Source organism: Chrysemys picta, chromosome 18 (assembly GCF_011386835.1).
Source record: "Chrysemys picta bellii isolate R12L10 chromosome 18, ASM1138683v2, whole genome shotgun sequence".
Classification (NCBI taxonomy): domain Eukaryota; kingdom Metazoa; phylum Chordata; order Testudines; family Emydidae; genus Chrysemys; species Chrysemys picta.
In genome coordinates, this window is record NC_088808.1 from 23,604,749 (window position 1) to 23,625,452 (window position 20,704).

At 41.0% G+C, this 20,704-nt stretch overlaps 1 protein-coding gene across 14 annotated transcripts in view; it reads left to right on the forward strand.

Moving 5' to 3' along the window:
• The first annotated feature begins 5,141 nt into the window (after positions 1 to 5,141).
• The window catches only part of NEK6 (NIMA related kinase 6), a 109,952-nt gene continuing 94,389 nt past the window's right edge, over positions 5,142 to 20,704 (forward strand). For 2 of the 14 annotated variants that reach the window (XM_065572604.1, XM_065572611.1), the window contains exon 1: positions 5,832 to 5,972. The gene's annotated coding sequence lies outside the window, so the exon portion shown is untranslated. Of the gene's footprint in view, positions 5,233 to 5,831; positions 6,070 to 7,555; positions 8,299 to 20,704 lie in introns of those variants that run through there. The other 12 variants (XM_065572607.1, XM_065572614.1, XM_065572605.1 and 9 more) reach the window with 9 other exon arrangements.

A 20,704-nucleotide genomic window follows, 5' to 3' on the forward strand; every position in this document is an offset into this window, starting at 1 on the left:
CATTAGAACATATACAGATAGAGCTTTATAAACATAAAGACTTGTTTGCATCCAAACATAAAATTGTTTTTGTTTAGGTTAAAAAAAAAATTAAGTTCTTCAATTGGTTCTATTAATTTGTGCAAACCCTTCCTCCTCCCCCCCCCCCCGCCAAAAGCCTAAACTGTCCCTAGACCAACACATCATTGCACTGTGTACACAGTTAATCTGATCAAATGAAAATGGTTAATGAGACTTGTGAATGGCAACACTTTCATTGAAATGGATGTTCACAAAAATGTGTTGATTTAGAGACTTAAAGGCCTAACACTGCAATCCTTGGGCAGTCAGCACTTGCTCTGAATTAAAAGGAAGTTTTGGGTGTTCAGGCACACGGTTTTTAACCTTGCCGTGCAGAGCCAGGCTGCAGGATCCATTAATAACTTTGTTTTAAAATTGATTACATTTGACACACAAAACTTCCAGAAAAAATTATTATTGAATTTTTTCCTTTCATATTTGGGTTGTTCAGAAAGGAATTTCACATGGAACAATAATAATAATATATTAAACTAGGCACATCTCTGTCGAGACTTAATTGAGGAAATTAAATTTTCTTTTCTAATTGCATTCTGTTGGTAATCTAAAGTAATTCTGTCTGGTCTGTCTAATTCGGCAATAAAAAAGCCTGGATGTTGGAGCAGTGCACAAGAATGTAGCCCATGTTTAAAGGCTTCTTTACTGCCTAGAAGGACAGTAACTGAAAGCAGAATAACTAAAAACTCTCTGGTTTCATTTGATGTTACCCACTTAACAAGTCCTTACACCTCTGTCCATATGAAAAAGCCCATGCTCCACCGATCTTGGGAAAATTGAGTTTGGGTAAAAAAAAATGGAATTAATTTTGTTTCACTCTAAGCACTTCCCTTATGTTTCAGATTTTGTACTGATGGACTGATGATATAATTTGCTTTAAAACCAGGTGGCCTCTTAGTTTCCATCTGGTGTGTCTATTACTCTGTCTCTAGTGAGAAGCATAGCATAGCTGTGCAAGCATCTGTACCCATGAGAGAAAACTCTTTACATTATCAAAAATGTTCAAGGAGATAGTAGATACTCTTGCAACATCTTAAGTATCAGACATATTAGGGACTTGAGCCTCTGGAAGAGTCTTGTCTACATGTGCCCAAACTGACTACACAGCTGAGTTTACATTAGAGTTGTGGAAGAAACTTTCGCAACAAAACTCCAACCCAAATTCCCCTGGTCAAACGGTTTCAGGTCCTACTGATGCAATTGCCTTCAAATTACACAAACCTTTTGCTATATCTTCTTGTCTCTGGATTCCAGAGATGGCATTGTTTTGGCAAAAAGTTTGCTTGAAACTAGGAATTTTAATTGATAAATTACTGAGTTTAAGCCAAGATTTGTCATGAAGTTTCAGATTAATGCAAAATAGAAACTTATCTTGGACCTTATGAAACCACACAAGTTAAACCTACAGGAAAAAATAACTTATTCTAACCAAAATGTGTCGGGTAACAAGTTCTACACAGAACTGATTTACATGCTGTGGTCAGACTGTCTGCAAAGAGAGGTGGCTCTTCTACAAATCTAATATGATATTCTATTTAGACTGTAATGTAAGAGAACATTGGTTTAGGAAGGAGGGCAGGGTTGTCTGTGTGGGGGGTATACAGTGCCTAGCGTAGTGGCACCCCAATCTCAGAGGCAGGCCTGTAGATACTACCTCAATGCAAATAATAAATAACAAATAGAAGATGTTATTGATAAAGTACCTTGGATATTGTGCATTGGGACTGTCCTCTCAAGCCAACTCTAGTCCAGTTGCAGGGTATCTAAAATAATTCTTAAACATAAGAGGTTTAAGGAACAGAGCAGGTGGGATATAACTGATAATTTTGTCACAAAGTGGGGGAGTTTGCTGTGTGCTGAATGTTCTGCCCCAGCCGCCTATCATCCTGTGTTAATAAACCAGTCTGGTTTGACTGGCCACATTGTCTGGTATGTCAAATCCACATGCAGGGTAACAATAACATATGATGAGAAATACTCCTTTTTAGGAGAAAATACAAATGGAACCATTGGAGTGGAATCAAAGGTGAGAAATCAAGAATACGTTAAAACTGCCCCTTAGAGCTGTATAGTTACACCCAAGCCCCAAACAGTGCTCTTTTTGCGGCACTCCTTGAGAATTAAAGAGCTGCTTCAAAGTTACCCTTTGTCTGAATTTCACCATTAGACATAGATGTGAGGAAGATGTGTTGAAATCAAACAGGAGTGGGTATTGTGGGAAAGATGGAAAACCCTGCCTAGCTGATGCATACATGTATCTATCACTAATGTTAAAAAGCATAATGCCATGTGTGACGGTTTATGGGATACCCAGGACTGAGAGTCACCCTCTTACCCCCGGCCTCCAGTGTGAGGGAGTCTTGCTTGTGGTAACTGGGTGTTAGCTCCCTGACACTGCCAACTTGTTAGTCACTCAAGGATTTGCCGCTGGGCTATGCCAGCCTTGTCTTTGTCTTGCAGGTTAACAATAGGTTAGGGTTACCATACATCTGGATTTTCCCGGACATGTCCGGCTTTTTGGGTTTCAAATCTCCGTTTGGGGGGAAATCCCAAAAAGCTGGACATATCTGGGAAAATAGGGAGGGAAGGCCCGGCAGTGCTCGGCAGGGGCAGGGGCTGGGGCCGGGAGCGCGGGGCCTGGGGCGGCGCGGTGCTCGGCTGGGGGCCGGGGGCACAGGCACTTGGCTGGGGGCCAGCGCCCCAGGGCCCGAACCGGGCAGGAGACGCTGGGGCCAGAGCCTCTTGGCCTGGGCCGGCCGGCCGGCCGCCGGAGGGAGCCGCTCGGCCAGGGGGGCTGGACTGGGCCGCGCTGCACCCTGCCCCAGCCCCAGCTTACCTGCTGCCTCCTCCCTGTTTCAGGCTTCCCGCGAACATTTGATTCGCGAGAAGCGGGGGAGGGGGAGGAGCAGGGGGCGGAGCGTTCAGGGGAGGGGGCAGAGTTGGGGCGGGGCTGGGGGCGGGAAGGGGCAGAGTTGGGGCGGGGCCGGGGCCCCATGGAGTGTCCTCCTTTTTAAAAATTAAAATATGGTAACCCTACAATAGATGAACCCCAATCCCCAAATCTCTTTGAATCATTCCTCTGTGATATCCAGCCTGACACTGGCTACTCACAGAAATCCCAAATCTTCTGCAACCGAAGGAAACAGTTTGACCCAGTTTAGTAGTTTTACATTAAATCACTGCTCCTGTTTAACTGTGAGCACTTATAAATCAACTTACTTTCATTTTATTAAGAAAGAATGGAGAGTTAACTAGAAACAAGAGAGAGAAGACTGGTAGAAACTCATTTACCATACGAAACAAAATCATAAAGCGTGAACCTGGGTCTACACTTAAGTTACCGTTCCTATCTAATAAAGTAGTTTTCTCCTCAAAGTTCAGGCTGTTGCAGAGCTGGCTGGCTGGAATCAGGATCCAATTTTTCAGGAGAACCAGGATGTCTCCTCAGTGAAAGGATGTAGAGTATCTTTCCCCCTCCTCTGTTATATTGAAATAGTCTTTTGTCTTTATTCATAGACAGGGCAAACTGGTCTTCTGTAATCTTCCTTTTTTACCTCCAAGCGGCTTTGATTGTTTGCAGTTGTCTGATGGTTTTCCATTGATAGTCTTGGGAAGGAATAAGGCTAGACAACTGAGCCTTGCATTACCTCACTGGCTAAACATGGCAGGATGACCGCTCCTTTTCGAATCGGCCATCATCAAGACTTTTTATCTTCTGGTGACAAACTTCTACTCCAAGTCCATAAAGTATACTTTCCATATAGTTACATTATTCCTTATTACCTGTACATACATCTCACAATGATTGTCTTGAAAGCCATAAGCTTTATGTAGATACCTTACATATTACTTTTTATGGGTAAATATACTGCAAGACATGTTTGGTGTAATGAATTTGTCAGCTCTGAGAGTTGTTTGCAAAGAATAGGGGACCGTTTGACACTTTAGGCCAAGTTTAAAATTAGAAACTTTTGCTGGTATAGCAATTTTGGTTAGGGGCATGATTGTGTTGCACCATTTCTATACCTGCAAAAGCCCTAGTTTAGATGTAGTTATATTGGCATAAAGTGCTTTTGCTGGTATAATTTATTTTGCTTATCAAACTTGTATAAGCTATACTAACAAAAGCATTTTTTTTGCCTGTGTAATTTGTATGCATGTGCCCTAGGAAGGTTTTTATAAGAATATACCTGTGTAACTATACCAGCAAACTGTTTTGAGTGTAGACTAGAATTTAGTTTATAAAAACATAATTTTACAAACAAAATGTATTTTTCACCATATAAACTGTTTGGCAAAGCTGGGTGAGAAGCATAAACAATGAAATCAGAGTAGTTAATTTCACTTCTATTTCTAGTTAATTTCACCTTTGGGTTCTCTTTCACTAGTAAAAAAAATGCTATCACATTTAGTTTTAAAATACAGCAGAGGGATGTTTAAATCTCTGCTTCTCTACAAACTAGTATTTTATTTAAAAAAAAAGAAGAAAAAAACATCATGGAAATATTTCTGTTCCTTGTGTTTTGAAAAATCATATTGAATGTATAGCAAAGCCCAAATTTTAGATTTGGACTAAGGCTCCAATCCTCTACCCACTTATTCAAGGCTTACTTTTATAAAACTAGTCCTGTTGACTTCAGTGGAACTACTTCCATTGTCCTTAATGTTTAGTGCATGTGTGCTTGTAAGATGGGGCACCTCATTTGAGTGTCTTTTGAATGGACATTATGTACATACATCAATAGGAAAAGAAAAATGTAAATGTTGGGGAAAGAAATTCTAAATATATGACTTTGCCTTTGTTGCAACTAATTTCTAACCCTCTCACTATCACTGCTCATTTCCTGTTAAGCACAGAGGTGGAGGGGAATTTTATCTGGATCAGAAGGGGGAAACAAAAGGTATAAATTAACAAAATGACTAGGTACATATGTGCACCCTGTCACTCTCAGGGGGAAAAGACATGAGCATTGTCTCCTGACCTATAAATCATTTGAGAAAGTAATTTTCTGTGGGAGTAAAGGTGACGAGACTGTGATGGTGGTGGGAGGGCATTTCTAATTTTGTTTTCCACAGTACAGTTTTGCTGTTGCTATGACTCATCTTAGGATGTGGAAAAACCCACAAGTTAAAAACAGAAGTTAAACAAACTTGCAGGTAAATTTCTATTATTTATAGCAGTAGTTCAGTATTCAGGTCCATTCTGGCAGGATTTAACTCTCCCTTGTAGAATTCCCACAGCCAGTAGGGCCCTAGCTAGGCGCGGCCCTAGCTGTTGTTAGCCCTAGTGCGGGAGCACCCACAGGCTTTGGGGTCCTGCTGTATCAGGCGCTGTACAAACGCTGAGGGCTCAGGAGCTGTTCCCGCTTGTGGGCATGGCTCACGCAAGCCACAGGACAGTCTCCTAGCCGGGCCCAGGCAGAGAGCTGGGGGGCCGGTACATCCCCCCCCTCGCGGAGGGGCTCCCCTTGCACCCCCGGTTCCCCCAGTGCCCCTCTGGGCGGCCTGTGCCCTCCCTGAGCGAAGCCTCAACAGGTTTGGCGCCGCCGTGCTCCCCCTCCTCGGGCCGGACCCCTTCGCGCCCCGGGGGTGTCTGCCCGGGCTCCGGGCTCCCCGGGCCCGTGGGCTGGGGCGGGCAGAGCCACCCCGGCTGGAGCCGCCGGGGAGGGGGGCGCGCCCCCGCCCTGCCTCCACCCCCAGCTCTGGGCCCGGGCCAGGCCGGCGCGCGCTCCCGGGCGGCAGGGCCTGCGTGGCAGCCGGGGTGGCGCGCGCCCGCGTAGGGGGAGGGAGCCGAGCAGGAGGCGCGGGCCCGGGTGGGGGCGTCGGGAGCGCGCGGCGAAGTTGTGTCCGGGACTCGCTGCCGCGGACTCGGAGCGGGGCTGCGGGACTCGCCGCAGGTAAGGGGCCGCCGCGCAGCCCGGGGCTCGTCCCCACGTCCTCTGCTCCCGTGGGGCCACCCTGGCCCCGCGGCGGGGCCCTCCCGGGAGGCAACAAGTGTGTGAGGGGGTGTGTTCTGCTGTGTGTGTGCGTGTGGGGTGTGCTCGCTCTGTGTGTGTGCCGTGTGTGTGTGCGCGGGGGTGGTGTGTTCTCTGGGTGTGGGGGGTGGTGTGTGGTGTGGTGTGGTGTGCTCTGCGTGTGCGCCGTGTGTGTGGTGTGGTGTGCTCTGCTCTGTGTGTGCGCCGTGTGTGTGTGTGGTGGTGGTGTGCTCTCTGGGTGTGGGGGTGTGTGTGTGTGGTGTGGTGTGCTCTGCTCTGTGTGTGTGTGTGTGTGTGGTGGTGTGCTCTCTGGGTGTGGGTGTGGTGTGGTGTGCTCTGCTCTGTGTGTGTGTGTGTGTGTGTGTGTGTGGTGGTGTGCTCTCTGGGTGTGGGGAGGTGGGGGTGGTGTGCTCTGTGTGTGTGTGTGGGGGGGGGGTGCTCTGCTCTGGGTGGGTGGTGAACTGAGCCCCTGGAACCAGGCCTGGGGGCTGGCCACTGTCCTGCCTGGGCCGGGCAAAGGCGTGTGGCACATGGGTTGGCCTGTGGGGGCCCGGGGAAGGCCGGTGGTAGGGGGGAAGGCTGGTGGTAGGGAGCACGTGGACTGGCCACTCTCTTGCAGGGCCTTTGGGGAAGGCTCGTGGACTTGCTGCTGTTCTGCAGGGGCCGGGGAAGGTCCATGTCGCAGGAGAACAGGACTTGCTGGTCTCTCCTTTTGGGACACCTGTCTCCATTCTGTCCTTTTTTTTTTTTTTTTTTAATGTATTTAGTGGCCAGGTTAGGGACCGGCTTGGGTGTAATGCTCAGGAACCGTATTCTGCAGTCGTTCCCGCTGCCTAAACTTGCCTTCCTTCGTTCCCTTAGATGGTGTCTTTGTGTAGCATCCAGGCAGGGGTTTGTGGCATCATTAGGAGAAAAGGACTAGAGTCATAGAATAAAAGAGTTAGACAAGGAAAAGTCCTCTGAGGACCTATTACTTCTTCCCACCCTCTACAGAGCTAGTGCAGGGTTATTTCCTAATGTATATTTTTGTGCTTTGTTCATTCTAAATGTTCCAGGCAAATAGGGCTTTAACCACTTCCTCTGGGAGACTAGTCCATAACAGACTAGATTGGACAGTGGTTCTCAACCAGAGGTCTGGGATGCCCTGGGGGACCACGAGCAGGCTTCAGGGGGTCCGCTAAATAGGGACAGTGTTAGACTCGCTGGGGCCCAGGGCGGAAAGCAGAACCCCACTACAGGGCCTGAAACCCAGGGCTCTGAACCACATAATTAGGTGTTGAAGCCGGAGCCTGAGCAATGTAGTTCACGGGGGCCCCTGTGGCGTGGGGCCTCAGGCAACTACCCTGTTTGCTACCCCTTAATGCAGGCCCTGGCTTTTATATGCAGAAAAACAGTTGTTATGGCACAGGTGGGCCGTGGAGTTTTTATAGCATGTTGAGGGGGCTTCAGAAAGAAAAAGGTTGACACCCCCTGGACTAGAACTCACTGTCAAGAATAGCATCATAGTGTCACAGGGTAATGTGCTTGTGGACTGGGAGCATGTGGACATCAGTCTTAATGTAGGGGAAAAAAACAACGTAAATATGAGAGGCAGAGAGAGGAGGAGGAGATAAGTGATCTTTGAAGAAATTTGAGAAGTGTTGAGCGATAGTGCCACGGCTCCCTTTGGCCGTGTGACTTTCCCTGTTTACTGCAACTCTTGATTTGGGGACTAACCCATATCTGGACAAATCTGAAAAGAGTTGAAATGACACCAAAATGCAGTTTTTTCCTCTCTTGGATGGAGGTTTGTTGATCTATAAGTGCTGTTAGGAAAGGTGTTAGTAGACAACATTGCTTCTGGAGTTAAGCAAGGTTAAAATTACTTTAAAAATAGGGCTAGTTGTGTGGTTTTATGTGGGTTGGTGTCAGGTTGCAGTTTTTTTTTTTTTTTTTACATTAGAGATGGTGGTGCTGCCAGATACATATGCCTTAGCCAGTGGTTCCCACATATTTCTATTCTGATCTGGAAGAGAGAAATCACCTCATGGAATAGGTCCTCTACTATCCTCTAAAACAGTGGTTCTCAACCAGGGGTATGTGTACCCATGGGAAGTGCTCAGAGGTCTTCCAGGGGGTACATCAACTCATTTAGATATTTGCCTAGTTTTACAACAGGCTACATAAAAAGCACCAGTGAAGTCAGTACAAACTAAAATTTCATAGACAATGATTTGTTTATACTGCTCGGTATACTATACACTGAAATGTAAGTACAATATTTATATTTCAATTGATTTATTTTATAATTATATGGTGGTAATGAGAAAGCAAGCAATTTTTCAGTAATAGTGTGCAGTGAGACTTTTGTATTTTTATGTCTGATTTTGTAAGTTTTTAAGTAAGGTGAAACTTGGGGGTCCACAAGACAGATCAGACTCTTGAAAGGGGTACAGTAGTCTGGAAAGGTTGAGATCCACTGCTCTAAAATCCCTTACCTTCTCTACTGCCTTCTCTTCTGTGGGCTTGTGGGCCATGAATAGAGCTCTGCAATCACTGGTTAGTCTATGGACTCTAGTCTGAGATCTTCTCTACTGCCAGACACTTTCCATTTGGGGACTTTTCTGTTTATTGTTTTTTAACATTCTGCTGAACATTTTAAGGGAGAGGAACCTAACTAGTCTTAGAGTGCTTTATTTTATGTTGTTCTTAAATGGCGTATAGTTTTTCTGGAATAAAATCAGTACATTTGGAGACACAAAATCTCTCCGTAATTGGAATATTTGATTTGGGCTGAACAGTGAAATGACATTTTCTTTAACATGTTCTTCAATCCAAAGTGTGATTTGCACTATTTTAGAATGATGAACAGCTTTCTAAACAACTCCATCTGTCTGTGTATTTTTATCAATGAGAGTTCTATGGTATTTCACAGAATAAATAATCTGATAGGAAATACTATGACAATTGAAAGTTCGGTGATGCAAATTCCTTATATGAACTTCTTCCTGTCCTCCCACTGTCTCCTCTAATATTTTATGAAGCAGTACAAGGAAACATTTAATGTATGTGACATTTACACTGTGTTGATATTTTGACATATTTCTTGACACTGAGTCAAACTTTTATTGTCAGAATAATTTTATTCCTGTGGATTTTCTGTCTGAGAACCAAGTTCTTTTTTGTTTGTGGAACTTGTTTTAGGCTAGGGCTGCTGTACTATTTCCTATGGCTTACATTTTAAAAATAATGGGGGATGGGTGGGGGGACGCCTTCACTGTAATGGAAGAGAAGTATTTCCAGTGAGAAGTGAGATTTCAAAATGCATGTGATTTTTTTTTTTTTACAACCCAAGGAGGAACTCATTAGTACAAAATCAACATTTTTTTCCTCTGTTTTAATAATCTCAGTTATGGGTACTAACATGCAAAAACAGTCATCCTCCTTCATCTCCATGAAAGAAATATAATTCAACTAAGGAGAAGAATTCCAGGAAAAGAATGTCAAAATAACTTGATTGTGGGTTTTGTTCTGGTTACAGTGTTCTACAGTGTTCAGTTTTTCATTAAAGTTTATGAAATTTCAGTTTTGTTTAGTTCTGTGAAAAGTGGGCAAAGTTAATAACAATTCAAAACCCCTATGCCCATGTCTGCCCTGGAAATTGAGTTTATTTATAAAACCTGCTTTTCCCCTCCTGCCTGACAGTCACTGTTCAGGTGTATGACACAAATGTATACTTTGTACTGAATACTTTGGGCCTAAATTGTCTTTTCTAAGCGCTCCCCATAATAGAGGAAGAGCAGCAGTAGCAAATTGTCTGAAACTTACGTTTGTGATTTACCTAACTAAGTGCTTTTTGGTTTTATTCAGAGATTATTGATGTCTTGAAAGGCTTTAAATGGAAGAAGAATGAGGAGTACTTGTGGCACCTTAGATACGCTCAAATTTATTTGAGCATAAGGTTTCATGGGCTAAAACCCACTTCATCGGATGCATGCAGTGGAAAATACATCCGATGAAGTGGGTTTTAGCCCACGAAAGCTTATGCTCAAATAAATTTGTTAGTCTCTAAGGTGCCACAAGTACTACTCGTTCTTTTTGCTGATACAGACTAACACGGCTACCACTCTGAAACCTGTTTAAATGAAAAATATTTCTTGCACTGTGTGGTCTAGTCACATAAATTACACAGTACGATATAGTACTCTGAGCACCGGACTAAGAGCCAGAACCTCTTGATTCCGACTTTTCCTTCAACCTCTCCACCTCAATTTCCTCATCTGTAAAATGTGAATATTTCAGCTCCAAAATGTACTGTGAAGATTAATTAGGTGATATGCATATAGAACTTTGAAGATGGGAGGAGCCATAAGTGCTAAATATCTTTTACCTCAAGGCACTGAAAAATTGATTTCAACAAGCAAACATAAAAAATCAGACGATGCAAACTAGAACAGTCAGCAGAGTAAATAGGGTAAGAAGTGAAAAATAGAAACATCTTCAGTTTATGTTTAAAGCAAGAAAAGTCATCAGTGTGCATGTTGGAAGGGATGAGGGAGTTGCATTACACAAGAAAAACACAAGCAAAAGCTGAACAATGAATTACAGAACTGTGGACGTCAATGTAAGATCTAATACCGAGCAACAAAACTGTTAGTTGGGGGACACAGCATCTCAGAAACCAGATTAGTCTTATAACTATATGTGTGATTTAAACATTTTCTAACTTACTCTGTTAGATTTGCATGATGTGGAAGAAGCAGTTCATGGCTCTGACAGCTGTGAAACTTGGTTTCCTCTCTACCAGATCAGAAATCAATGGAAGTTCATTGCAGAAAACAGGCTGGCTTTTAATATTTCAACAAACTTTCCTTTTTGCATTGTGGCTTATCACCAGGAGGTTACTCAACATGTTAAGGTCAAGATAAAAATCATGTATTAACATATTCTTAACATCTTTAGAATTTTACATTGAATTTCAGTACATTGATTGTACTTCATAGAGAGAGAGAGAGAGGCATGATAGTGTGGTCTGAGCAGAGACTTAGGAGCCACTACTATTGAAGTCCAGTTCTATTTCTGACACACACTCCCCCTTTTGCCTTGGAAAACCATTTAACCTTTGTCTGTTTTCCCCATGTATATATGGAAGAAAATAATTCAGCATTGCTTACCTGCCTAACAGGGTGGTTTTGTTTAAAAAAGAAAAATTGCTTGTACAGCTCTTTGAAGATAAAGTTCTAAGGTTTTTTTTTACCAAACATAGGAAATATATTTAATAGTAATAAACTCTATTGTACATACGTCTTTCATGCCAATATGAATTTCTAAAGTGGGATGGCTGTTTAAATGTGAGGTTAGTCGTGAACACCATTGTTAGTATGTGGATCATTTGGGGAGGAAAGTGGATGTCACTAGCAGCTTTCAGCTTGTAGCTGCCAGTCATCTGGGCACCATGTGTCTGCTTGTGAAACACTTTCAGCTGATTCTGGCAGCAAGTAACTTCATTCTTCTGCTTGGGATCTTAAAGGGGAGGACTTGTGAAAAACTCACCTGTCTGCTGCATAAATCAGGTGCTTCATAGGCTACAGGTTCCTATGGGACTAGTTTATTTAAAGACAGCAGCAAGGAATCTTAAAGAAACATTTTTGGGAATGCCCAGGATCTTGATCCACTACTATCCATGTTTGATGGCATAAATGAACTCCAAATATTTAGATTGGTCAGAATCAAGTACTAGTATTGTGTCTGTTTGCCAGAGAAGCTGAATTTTTTTAAGGTCCAGTCGACGATTAGTTTAACTTCCCGACACTGTGTTTAGAGAGAAGTACTTCGGGCGTGATCTAGCGAGCTGATGTCTGCTTTAATAAGATCCTTAATTTAAAATTTAAACAAAAAGTCAACATGGGGTAAACATCCGATTTCCTTTCTGTCTCTATGTGTAGCAACATCAAACACTAAAGATTTATATTTTACATAATGTTGATCCAAAGAACACCCAGATATTTTATCTTTGGTATGAAGGGTGGAATCTACATTTCTATTCAAGATTTCAAAAGGTTATGTGTTGTTAAACTGTGCAAAGCTCAGTTAATATATAAAGTGCATGGATTCTTTGGCTATGTCTACACGACCGCTTAGGTTGGTATGGCTTATGTTGCTCACAGGTGTGAATCAACCTCTCCCTCCCCCCAGTGACATAAGTTACATCAACATATGTGCTGGTCTGGACAGTGCTATGTCAGCGGACGAGCCTTTGGATAGAGCATCTTCACAGACATGGTGCAACAGTGCAGCATGTGTAGACAAGCCCTTTAATGTCCACGTGGAACAGAAACGTTTTTAAGGTCTCATCTGAAAGCTACATTGGAGGGTATGTTAAGAAGTTGCCCTTAAAAGATCAAGAGACCTCCAATAGTCTTTGCTTCTGTAATTAATCCATTAAACTTTAACATGTTCTCTCCATACCACCATTCTATTTGCAAAGTTTATAGTACAAACGCACAATAATACTTAATACATACTTGCTGCTATTCATTAGTAGATCTCAAAAGTGCTTGAGAAGGCTGGGTAAGCATCCCCAATTTACGGTTCGAGAAACAACAGCAAAGAGAGGTGAGGACCTGTCCAAGGTCACATGTGCTGGGAACAGAACTCAGAGTGCTGTCTTCCAGTCCAGTGCCCTTGTCTCTGGACCACACTGTTCATACAAGTTCTAGAACAAGTTCTCAGAGGTCCCATTACAGACCCTTGTTATGAAAACAAATTAAGAAATAGTGAGATGAAAATACAATAAGTTTTGTAGATATTCATGTACCACTTGTCTTTAAAAGCCACCAGCTTTCTTCAGGAAACATTCAGGCTGCAAAAGCTGTATGGTTCTGCTGGGACTTTTTTGTTACATACCATATGTATTCAGCCAGAACTGTGTTGGTAAGCTTGCAAGTTTGTCTCCCCTTAGTCCTTGAGCAATAATGAGCCATTGGGATGATGCATGGAGGAATAACCAACATGGGAATGTTTAGGTTGGACTTCAGCAAGGAATTACTAACAATAAATTGTGGTAGTTTATGGAATGGTCTCTTCAAGGAAGATGTGAGATCACTATTGCAGGGTTGTTCAGACCTGGACTAGACAAGACATTAGAGCATTTTCTTTAGGGAGCAGTTGTTCACTGGCTGGAAATGATCTAATAGGTCTTTTCCATTTCTAAATAATTCTATGATTCAGGTTATATTTTGATATCTTTAATGGTAGAGACAGGTATTTTATTGGGTGTAGGAGTGGGGTATGTATTGAAATAGAGTGGTGGTGGTGGCCCAAATGATAAAGTTCCAGGCAGTTTATTAGTACATAACCTTTTGAAATCTTGAATACAAACGTAGATTAAAAACTGCTCTTAAAGCAAAACGCTACTGTGGCAGATTCTAATCCCTACATTTAAATTATAGAGTAAATCAATATTTGTTTAAAAATGCCTTAAATAAAACATGTATAATAAACAATAAATAGGAAGCTTCTGTTTTGATTCTTCTGTAGTGTAGGAAATGGGGAATGAATATCCTACTTGAATGCGTGGCAAAATAACTCTAAAAGTTGTAAGACAAGATTTCTTTAAAAGAAAAACTAAACCAACAGCTTCCTGATGTTAACTGTGGTTCAGACATGGCAGTTTGTATAGATACAAATCTTTATGTGGCTGAGCTGTTCTTTTTGTATCTTGGCTTATTTTTACATGTGAATTGTTTTGGATCAAATTAAGATTACTTTACATTCTAACCTGGGCTGAGTAGTTAAACATCTGTACCTATGGTGCCACAGTTTTACATGCCTGAGAAATCTCTGGGGTTCAGTTTTGGTTTTCGAATACATTTTTTAATGTCCAAAATAAACTAAAAGATCAATTTTCATATTTTTTAAAATGTAAAATAATTTCTAATGACAGTATTTAACATAGCCCACACCCTGCAATTAGAACTATCATGGCGTAGCACAACTACGTTAGAAATTGTATTTTATTAAGTGGGACAGATGTTTTTAAAGTTATTTATGCAATGTTTACTTTGGTTTGGTGCTACTTTAAGTGTCTGGTATCATCATAGATTCCAGCCAGTGAGCAGCTGCCTGTCACAGATGGGAGAGAAAAAAATTTCCCCCTTGCTGCTTGTTTCCAAATAGGTTTTCATGCAAAACCAACAGTAATATAATGAAAGCATCTTAGTCAAATTCATATTTGCTATTATTTATTTAGGTAAGGCAGGCAACAGACCATTTCTAGGACAAAATATTGTTGAACTAAAATAAAAAGGTCCTCCTTATTTACTGTCATTCTGATTAACCTTAAAGTGTCTGCAAATTTTTTTAGTACAAATCAGTCTGTACTACGTCAGTAAATTAGTCAAATCACACGCTAAATACTGAGTAAGACCTAGAAACTTTGTAAAATTGTTGCCATATGCTGGAAGTAAAATGTTTCTGCCTTGCAAGGCAGAGTGCATTACTTAATACATCTTTGTTAAGAAAGTAGATTTAGAAATACAGGTGACTTTATTTAATATTTATTTTGACACATTGACACATTGCCCAGAGCTGTTTAGAAAAAGTAATTCTCATTTGAAATGCAACTGGTGTCTCTACAGTGACGTTGTTACTGCATGTATTTAATATTTTTTCTTTCCATTCTTTTGCAGCACTTCTTGAATTATGTCTTATGATTTGGCTATGTTTTGCCCAAATGAAGATGATTCTGTGTTCTGTTTTTGTTTTATACAACAAGGTCAGATAGCCTGGAGAATTCTCGGGGAAATGTGTAGCAAATCCTTCTTTATTAACACTGACCTGTGCAGTAGAATGCAGACTTAAGAGGAGTAGATATGAAAATTGAGTATGTTCATGATTTTTTAATTGGATCTCTTGCTCTGTTCAGCATTTTGAGATTGAATGTGAGAGCTCACGATTAAAAAAAATGGATAAATTATTTTATATTCATATTTTAAAAATTGAGTTAATGCACAGGACTGCATTAACTGAGTCTTAGATCATATGTTATAGTGAGCTGATATGTTATTTTAATATTTGTGAATTAATACTACCTGACAACAGAAAATAGTGAAAATAGTTGTCAGATACTTGAACTAAACAAATTCACCAGTGTCATGAAATGCAGAAAATTGTAACATTTATTTTTTTAAAGGTTTAAATAATACTTGGCATATATGTCTACTTACTTACCAAGTTGGCGAGTTGTAGGCTGGAACCCAAGCAAGTTCACCCATAGCTGCTGCCTGTCACTGCCTGCCTCTGAGTCAGCAGCCTGCTCCTGGCTCAACTGGTGTAGGATGACTCAAGTTCCAGTTTTCTCTCTTTCCATAGAGCCAACTGTCCTCCTTGTGACCAGAGAGTAACTCTGTTCATTGAGTTTGAAGCCATAGTGGGAACTTAAAATTGAAGGACGAGAGAGTACTCTGGCTAGACTCTGTAACTGGTGATTCCTTTTTGGAATTTAAGCTAAAAAATGGAGTGTAACAACACAGAAAATGGACATGGTTCATCGAAGAGGAAAACTGCCCTGCAGAGGATTTATAGAAAATTGGGTTTGTGCCCTCTTAGCTTCTGAGAGATTTTTTTCCCTTCTGCTTCCTCCCACCCCAAATTAATAATAAATACTACTTGTTTTTTATTTAGAATTATCAGGAATATCAAGTCCCTGGTTTTGCTGAAGGACTCTGGGAATCTCAGGATGTGTGTGTTTTGTGAGCTCTTAAAGGGATGAAACTATAGAGTTTTTAACATTGTTTCTCCCAAGTGTTTATCAGGAATTGGACTAAAATGGTTGTTAAAAACAAACACCAAAAGAAGTTTAACAGTCTGACTAAAAATGTCTTCCCCTCTCTGCAGCTCTGCTTTCATTCTTTTGAGTTGTGATAATTTCACTAGTTCTTCAGCCACCATAGAGTCTTCAAAAGGAAGTGAGACTTACGTTTCTAATGGAGAAAAGAAGCAGAAATGTTATTTGTAACAATCTGTCAAGCTTTTTTATACAACATCAAGAGTCTGAAAATGAATAGCCTTATGTCTTTTCACTTGCAGGTCAGCTTTAATCAATTTGGAAAATCTAAACGGTGGCTTTGAGCTATTACTTCACTAAGAACCAGTGCTGCCTTGCGTGGCAGGCTGTATATACTAAAGTCACTGCTTTGTAGTAAATATGTTCTCTGTGTTTTCATAATCATTGTACTTAGAATAAGTGCTTCTTGGTGAGTATTAAAAATCTGTTAATCTGTATGGTTATTTATACGGAAATTTTTAACTCACTTGAACTCCCTACTTCCTTCATAGATCAGCTACTCAATTTATAGCATCTTGTCAGTTGTAAGAATGATACCATCCAAGAGTAAACAGTTGGTACAAAAACAACGAGGAGTCCGGTGGCACCTTAAAGAGTAACAGATTAATTTGGGCATAAGCTTTCGTGGGTAAAAAACCCACTTCTTCTCCATGCATCTGAAGAAGTGGGTTTTTTACCCATGAAAGCTTATGCCCAAAATAAATCTGTTAGTCTTTAAGGTGCCACCAGACTTCTCGTTGTTTTTGTGGATACAGACTAACACGGCTACTCCTCTGATGGTACAGTTCTCTACCTGTGTTTGCTTTAATTCTTGGAACACTAGGGAAAGCTGTTGCCTATTTTGTAACTTCTTGAGTGAGATTTATTTTAGTCTCTGCTTTGTTCTTTAAGGGGGGCTTTTATGATGATTTTTATTAACAGTTTTTGCTTGCACAAAAGCAGGAAAAGGGGAAAGGCAAGGGCAAGAAAAACAGTAGCAATTATATCAACAATCTCTGAAAAAGACCATTAATCATGTCACAACTGTTTCAACTTTTGCCATGTATGCATCGATTACAAAGCTTGAAAGAAGAAAATGGGTGAATTCAGTATTTGTTATAGGAAATGCTTCCCCTCGCCCTTTTCATCAGGATAAATCTTATAATGCTTCTATAGCCTTTAAAAAAAAAAAAAGTTTGTCAGAACTCTTAATGTTATCTTTTGGACACATGCTCATCTGTGGGAAGGTTTGGATTTTAATAGTTACGTAAAAGAGAGGATTTTGTTTCTACAGATGTTCTGTTGGACTATTGTTAAATAGTGCTTTTTAATTAAAGTAAAAGCCCCTTCCAACTCTACAGGGTTTCAATATGCTTATTAAAAGAAGGGGTTAGAAATTGTGCCTAGACAGAGCTTTTTCTTAACGTTTCCAGCCTTTGCTGTTCGCCACTGCTGGTGCCATGGTGGGAATCCTAGTGGCAGGCAAGCTGCTGGCTGGCTTTTTTTACTGCTGTCATCTTATTCTGCCCAGAGTGTCTTTGGGAGAAGTAAGGACAAGCAGGAAACATGTGCCAGAGCAGTGGTTGCCAGTATCATGTCTACACTGGTGCGTCCACTGTTGCTATCTGTAGTGGAAGTACAATGGTAGGAAATTCTTAGAAAAGCATAGTGTAGACAAGGCCAGAGAGGCTAAATACTTCAGTATTGAACTGTATTTCTTCAGTTATCTGGGAATGTTGAAGTGTAATCTTCTGGGTTTTCCTCTCTTTTATGCTTTTCTGTTATATCTGTAAGATGAAGCTTCTTCTGGCAAAAGCAGGTTTCAGCAACTGCAACGACTCTTTGAGGATCTAATAAGTCCCCCAAGGAGCAAGTGTTCTAGTTACACTTTCCTTTCCTCCCAGAGGAAAACTGTGATTCATTCTCATGGAGAAAAGCAGCTCTTATAACATTTTGGGTAAAACATACTGTAGATCTTGGTTCTTAATGGAATTGTACTGTAACTTTTTGAAAGACAAAATCAGCCCTTTGGAATTGGCTGTGTTGTAAGTAAGTCGCACTGCAGTGTTGCCTTTAATATAATTCTGTCTCTGCAGAAACCTTTATATTTTGTTTGCTTAGGCATTAAAAATCGCCAAATTGGTAATAAAGGAAATGAGGACTTTGTATCTTCGGATCAGGTAATTCAGAATGACTATATTCATTGCTTCAGCACCATTTGCTCCATCAGTTATAGGAGCCAGTGAAAAAAAAGGAGATATTCCATCCCTGCTCTGATGTCATATCCGGGCAAAACTATCAGAGTATCTACAGTTCTGTAGGATTTTACATTTTTTAAAACAACGATGACATCTCATATGAATTTTGTGCTGGTGACAAATGCCAGATTGGCAGCCCTGCATACTGGAGTCCTCTATCCATAGGAGAAGCATATGTGGCATGAGCAGCAGTGCAGATTTCCCATAAGGCATCCTGCCAGTGTGTCTCAGTCTTACTTTGAGGGTCCACATGTGAGGGTGGCAGGAAAATTCATTGTCAGTATCACTTGACTTCTGGGAGAAATTGGCCAGCTAAGTATAGGCTGAAGGGAAGTTGGGTATAGTTCATTTGCATTTATAGAACAATACCTCCCCCTTCTATCCCCCTGCAAGAAAAACTCAAACCCAAACCCACTCTTTCTGCATATGTATGTGTAGAGTATTGCTGTAAAGTATATAAAAAGTTTCAGCTGGTTGGTTCAGTATTCTGATCACACCAATCTCCTCTGACCTAGACAAAGCAGTCACTTGCCTGTCCTGGTGTTTGGTTGACATTGGGGCACAATTGAGGGTTAGCTGGCTGATACTCCAAATGGATAAGAGTGAGGTGGTGTCAGTCGGTTGGGGGAAGCAACAGTAAGATGCGGTGAGGATAATATCTGCCATTTAGAGTGTCTCTGCTATTTGTTGTTCAAGATTGTATCTAGTGGCCAGGTTAGTGCTCCTAGATCACCAAGCAGCAGAAATGGCCTGGACAACTTTCCTTCAGGTATTTGTTGCCAAGAGGCTGCATTTGTTTAAACCTTGTTGATGTCATCTGTGTTTTTTCACCTTGACACTATTGCCACAGAGCGGGGCTACATTTTTTTTTTTTTTTTAAGTGAAGCTGGTGCAGAATTGCTGTGAGCTTATTACAGAGGTACCTTGGCTCAGGCTACCAGTTGGTTTCCTGATCAACTTTTCACTTGGTTTCTATTTGAGGCATGGATCATCATAAGTTTGTAGAGTGACTACCACGGTGAGGCTAGGATCTCTAGGTGCTGCCACAATGCAAATAAATAATTTTAAAGCCCTGAGATTCTGGGCCCTATGTACTCTCTCCCCATGCTGTGCTGTCACATTTGAGATCAGCAAAGATGCTCAAACTGGAACCGCCTCAATATAACAATGAGGAACATGCTGGCAGAGTATGCTCTGTGAGGTCCCCTTGACTTTAGAACTCACTTCCTCTTTTCCTGCCTTGGTCTGAAATAGTCTGAATCTGTTGACTCGTGGCTCTGAGTTTCAGAAACCACATGGCTATGTAAAAATTTTCCCACCCTTTCCCAATTAGTCACTTCTTTCCTGAAGTATCAGATATCCTACTCTTTTTTTTTTGAGTGTAATGCTGACCATAAATGCATCTTTTTGAACTTAACTTTGTAATTCAGTGAGTTGAATTCTTTTAGCAAACACTGTATTGCGTGGGACTGGGAATTGGTTTGCATACGAGGCAGTATTGAGTGGGTGCCTAATATAATTTTTTGTTTTTTTTAACAAAAGGAAAACTATTAGATGACATATCAGTAAGATTGTAAACTGGCTCATTTTCTTAGCTGCTCCATATGAAGTCTAGCAGGGAGTTAGGATTTCAGTTTCCAGCTAAGAGTTATGGTTTTAGTGAAGTTTTTCATGATAAGTTTCTTTGTGGGAAAGGATTTTTATAATATCTGTTTTTAAGATTTACCACAACACAATGTCCCATACTGTAAAGCTATAGCTTGTTAGGTTATTAACTCAGTCATTTGATTTGTACCTCACAGCTATCAAGACCCAGCCACAGGCAGCTGTGATTAATTGCATGATGATGTACTGGCCACATGTACAGTCTCTAGTAGTGTACTTGAACCATTAGCAGTCAAATTGCTCCTCTGGTTTTTTTAATAACTGAATTGAACTTCTCACTATTTAAAAGAGGCAATTAAAAAAAGTACACTAAAAATGAAATATTTTGCTATGCTTCTCCACATACATTCTCTGCTTCACTTTTTTCTGTTAATAAGTGAAGATTTTTATTGATATACATCCTTCATTTTTAATTGATCCTTGCAATCCATTTAATTGATCCTTGCAATACCTCTGTAAGGTAAGGCAGTAGTAGTATCCCCATTTTACAGATGGGGAACTGAGGCACAGATAGAATAAGGCCTGGTTTACACCTGAAAATTAGATTGATCTAGCTACATTTTGTACCCTGTGTGATGTGGTTAAGTCAACCTAACCACGGCTGTATACACGCAGCTAGGTAAATGGAAAAATTATTCTGGTGGTAGAGGTGGGACTATATCCCAGATCTCTTTACTCCCCTGTCCAGTACATTACCCCCAGGACCATTCTGACTCACAGATTGACTTTGGTTTACATACATGTATTGTGAGATATATATCATCTTAGAAAATGTTATTCTACACTTCATGTTGCTGTAAGCACTAGAATTAAAAACACACAAACAAACCAAAAAACAAAACCTTGAATGGGTACTTAATGAGTATGCATGGCTTTTGGAGAGAGTCACCAGAATGGGTGAGTCTGTTTTCCAAAGCTGATGAAAG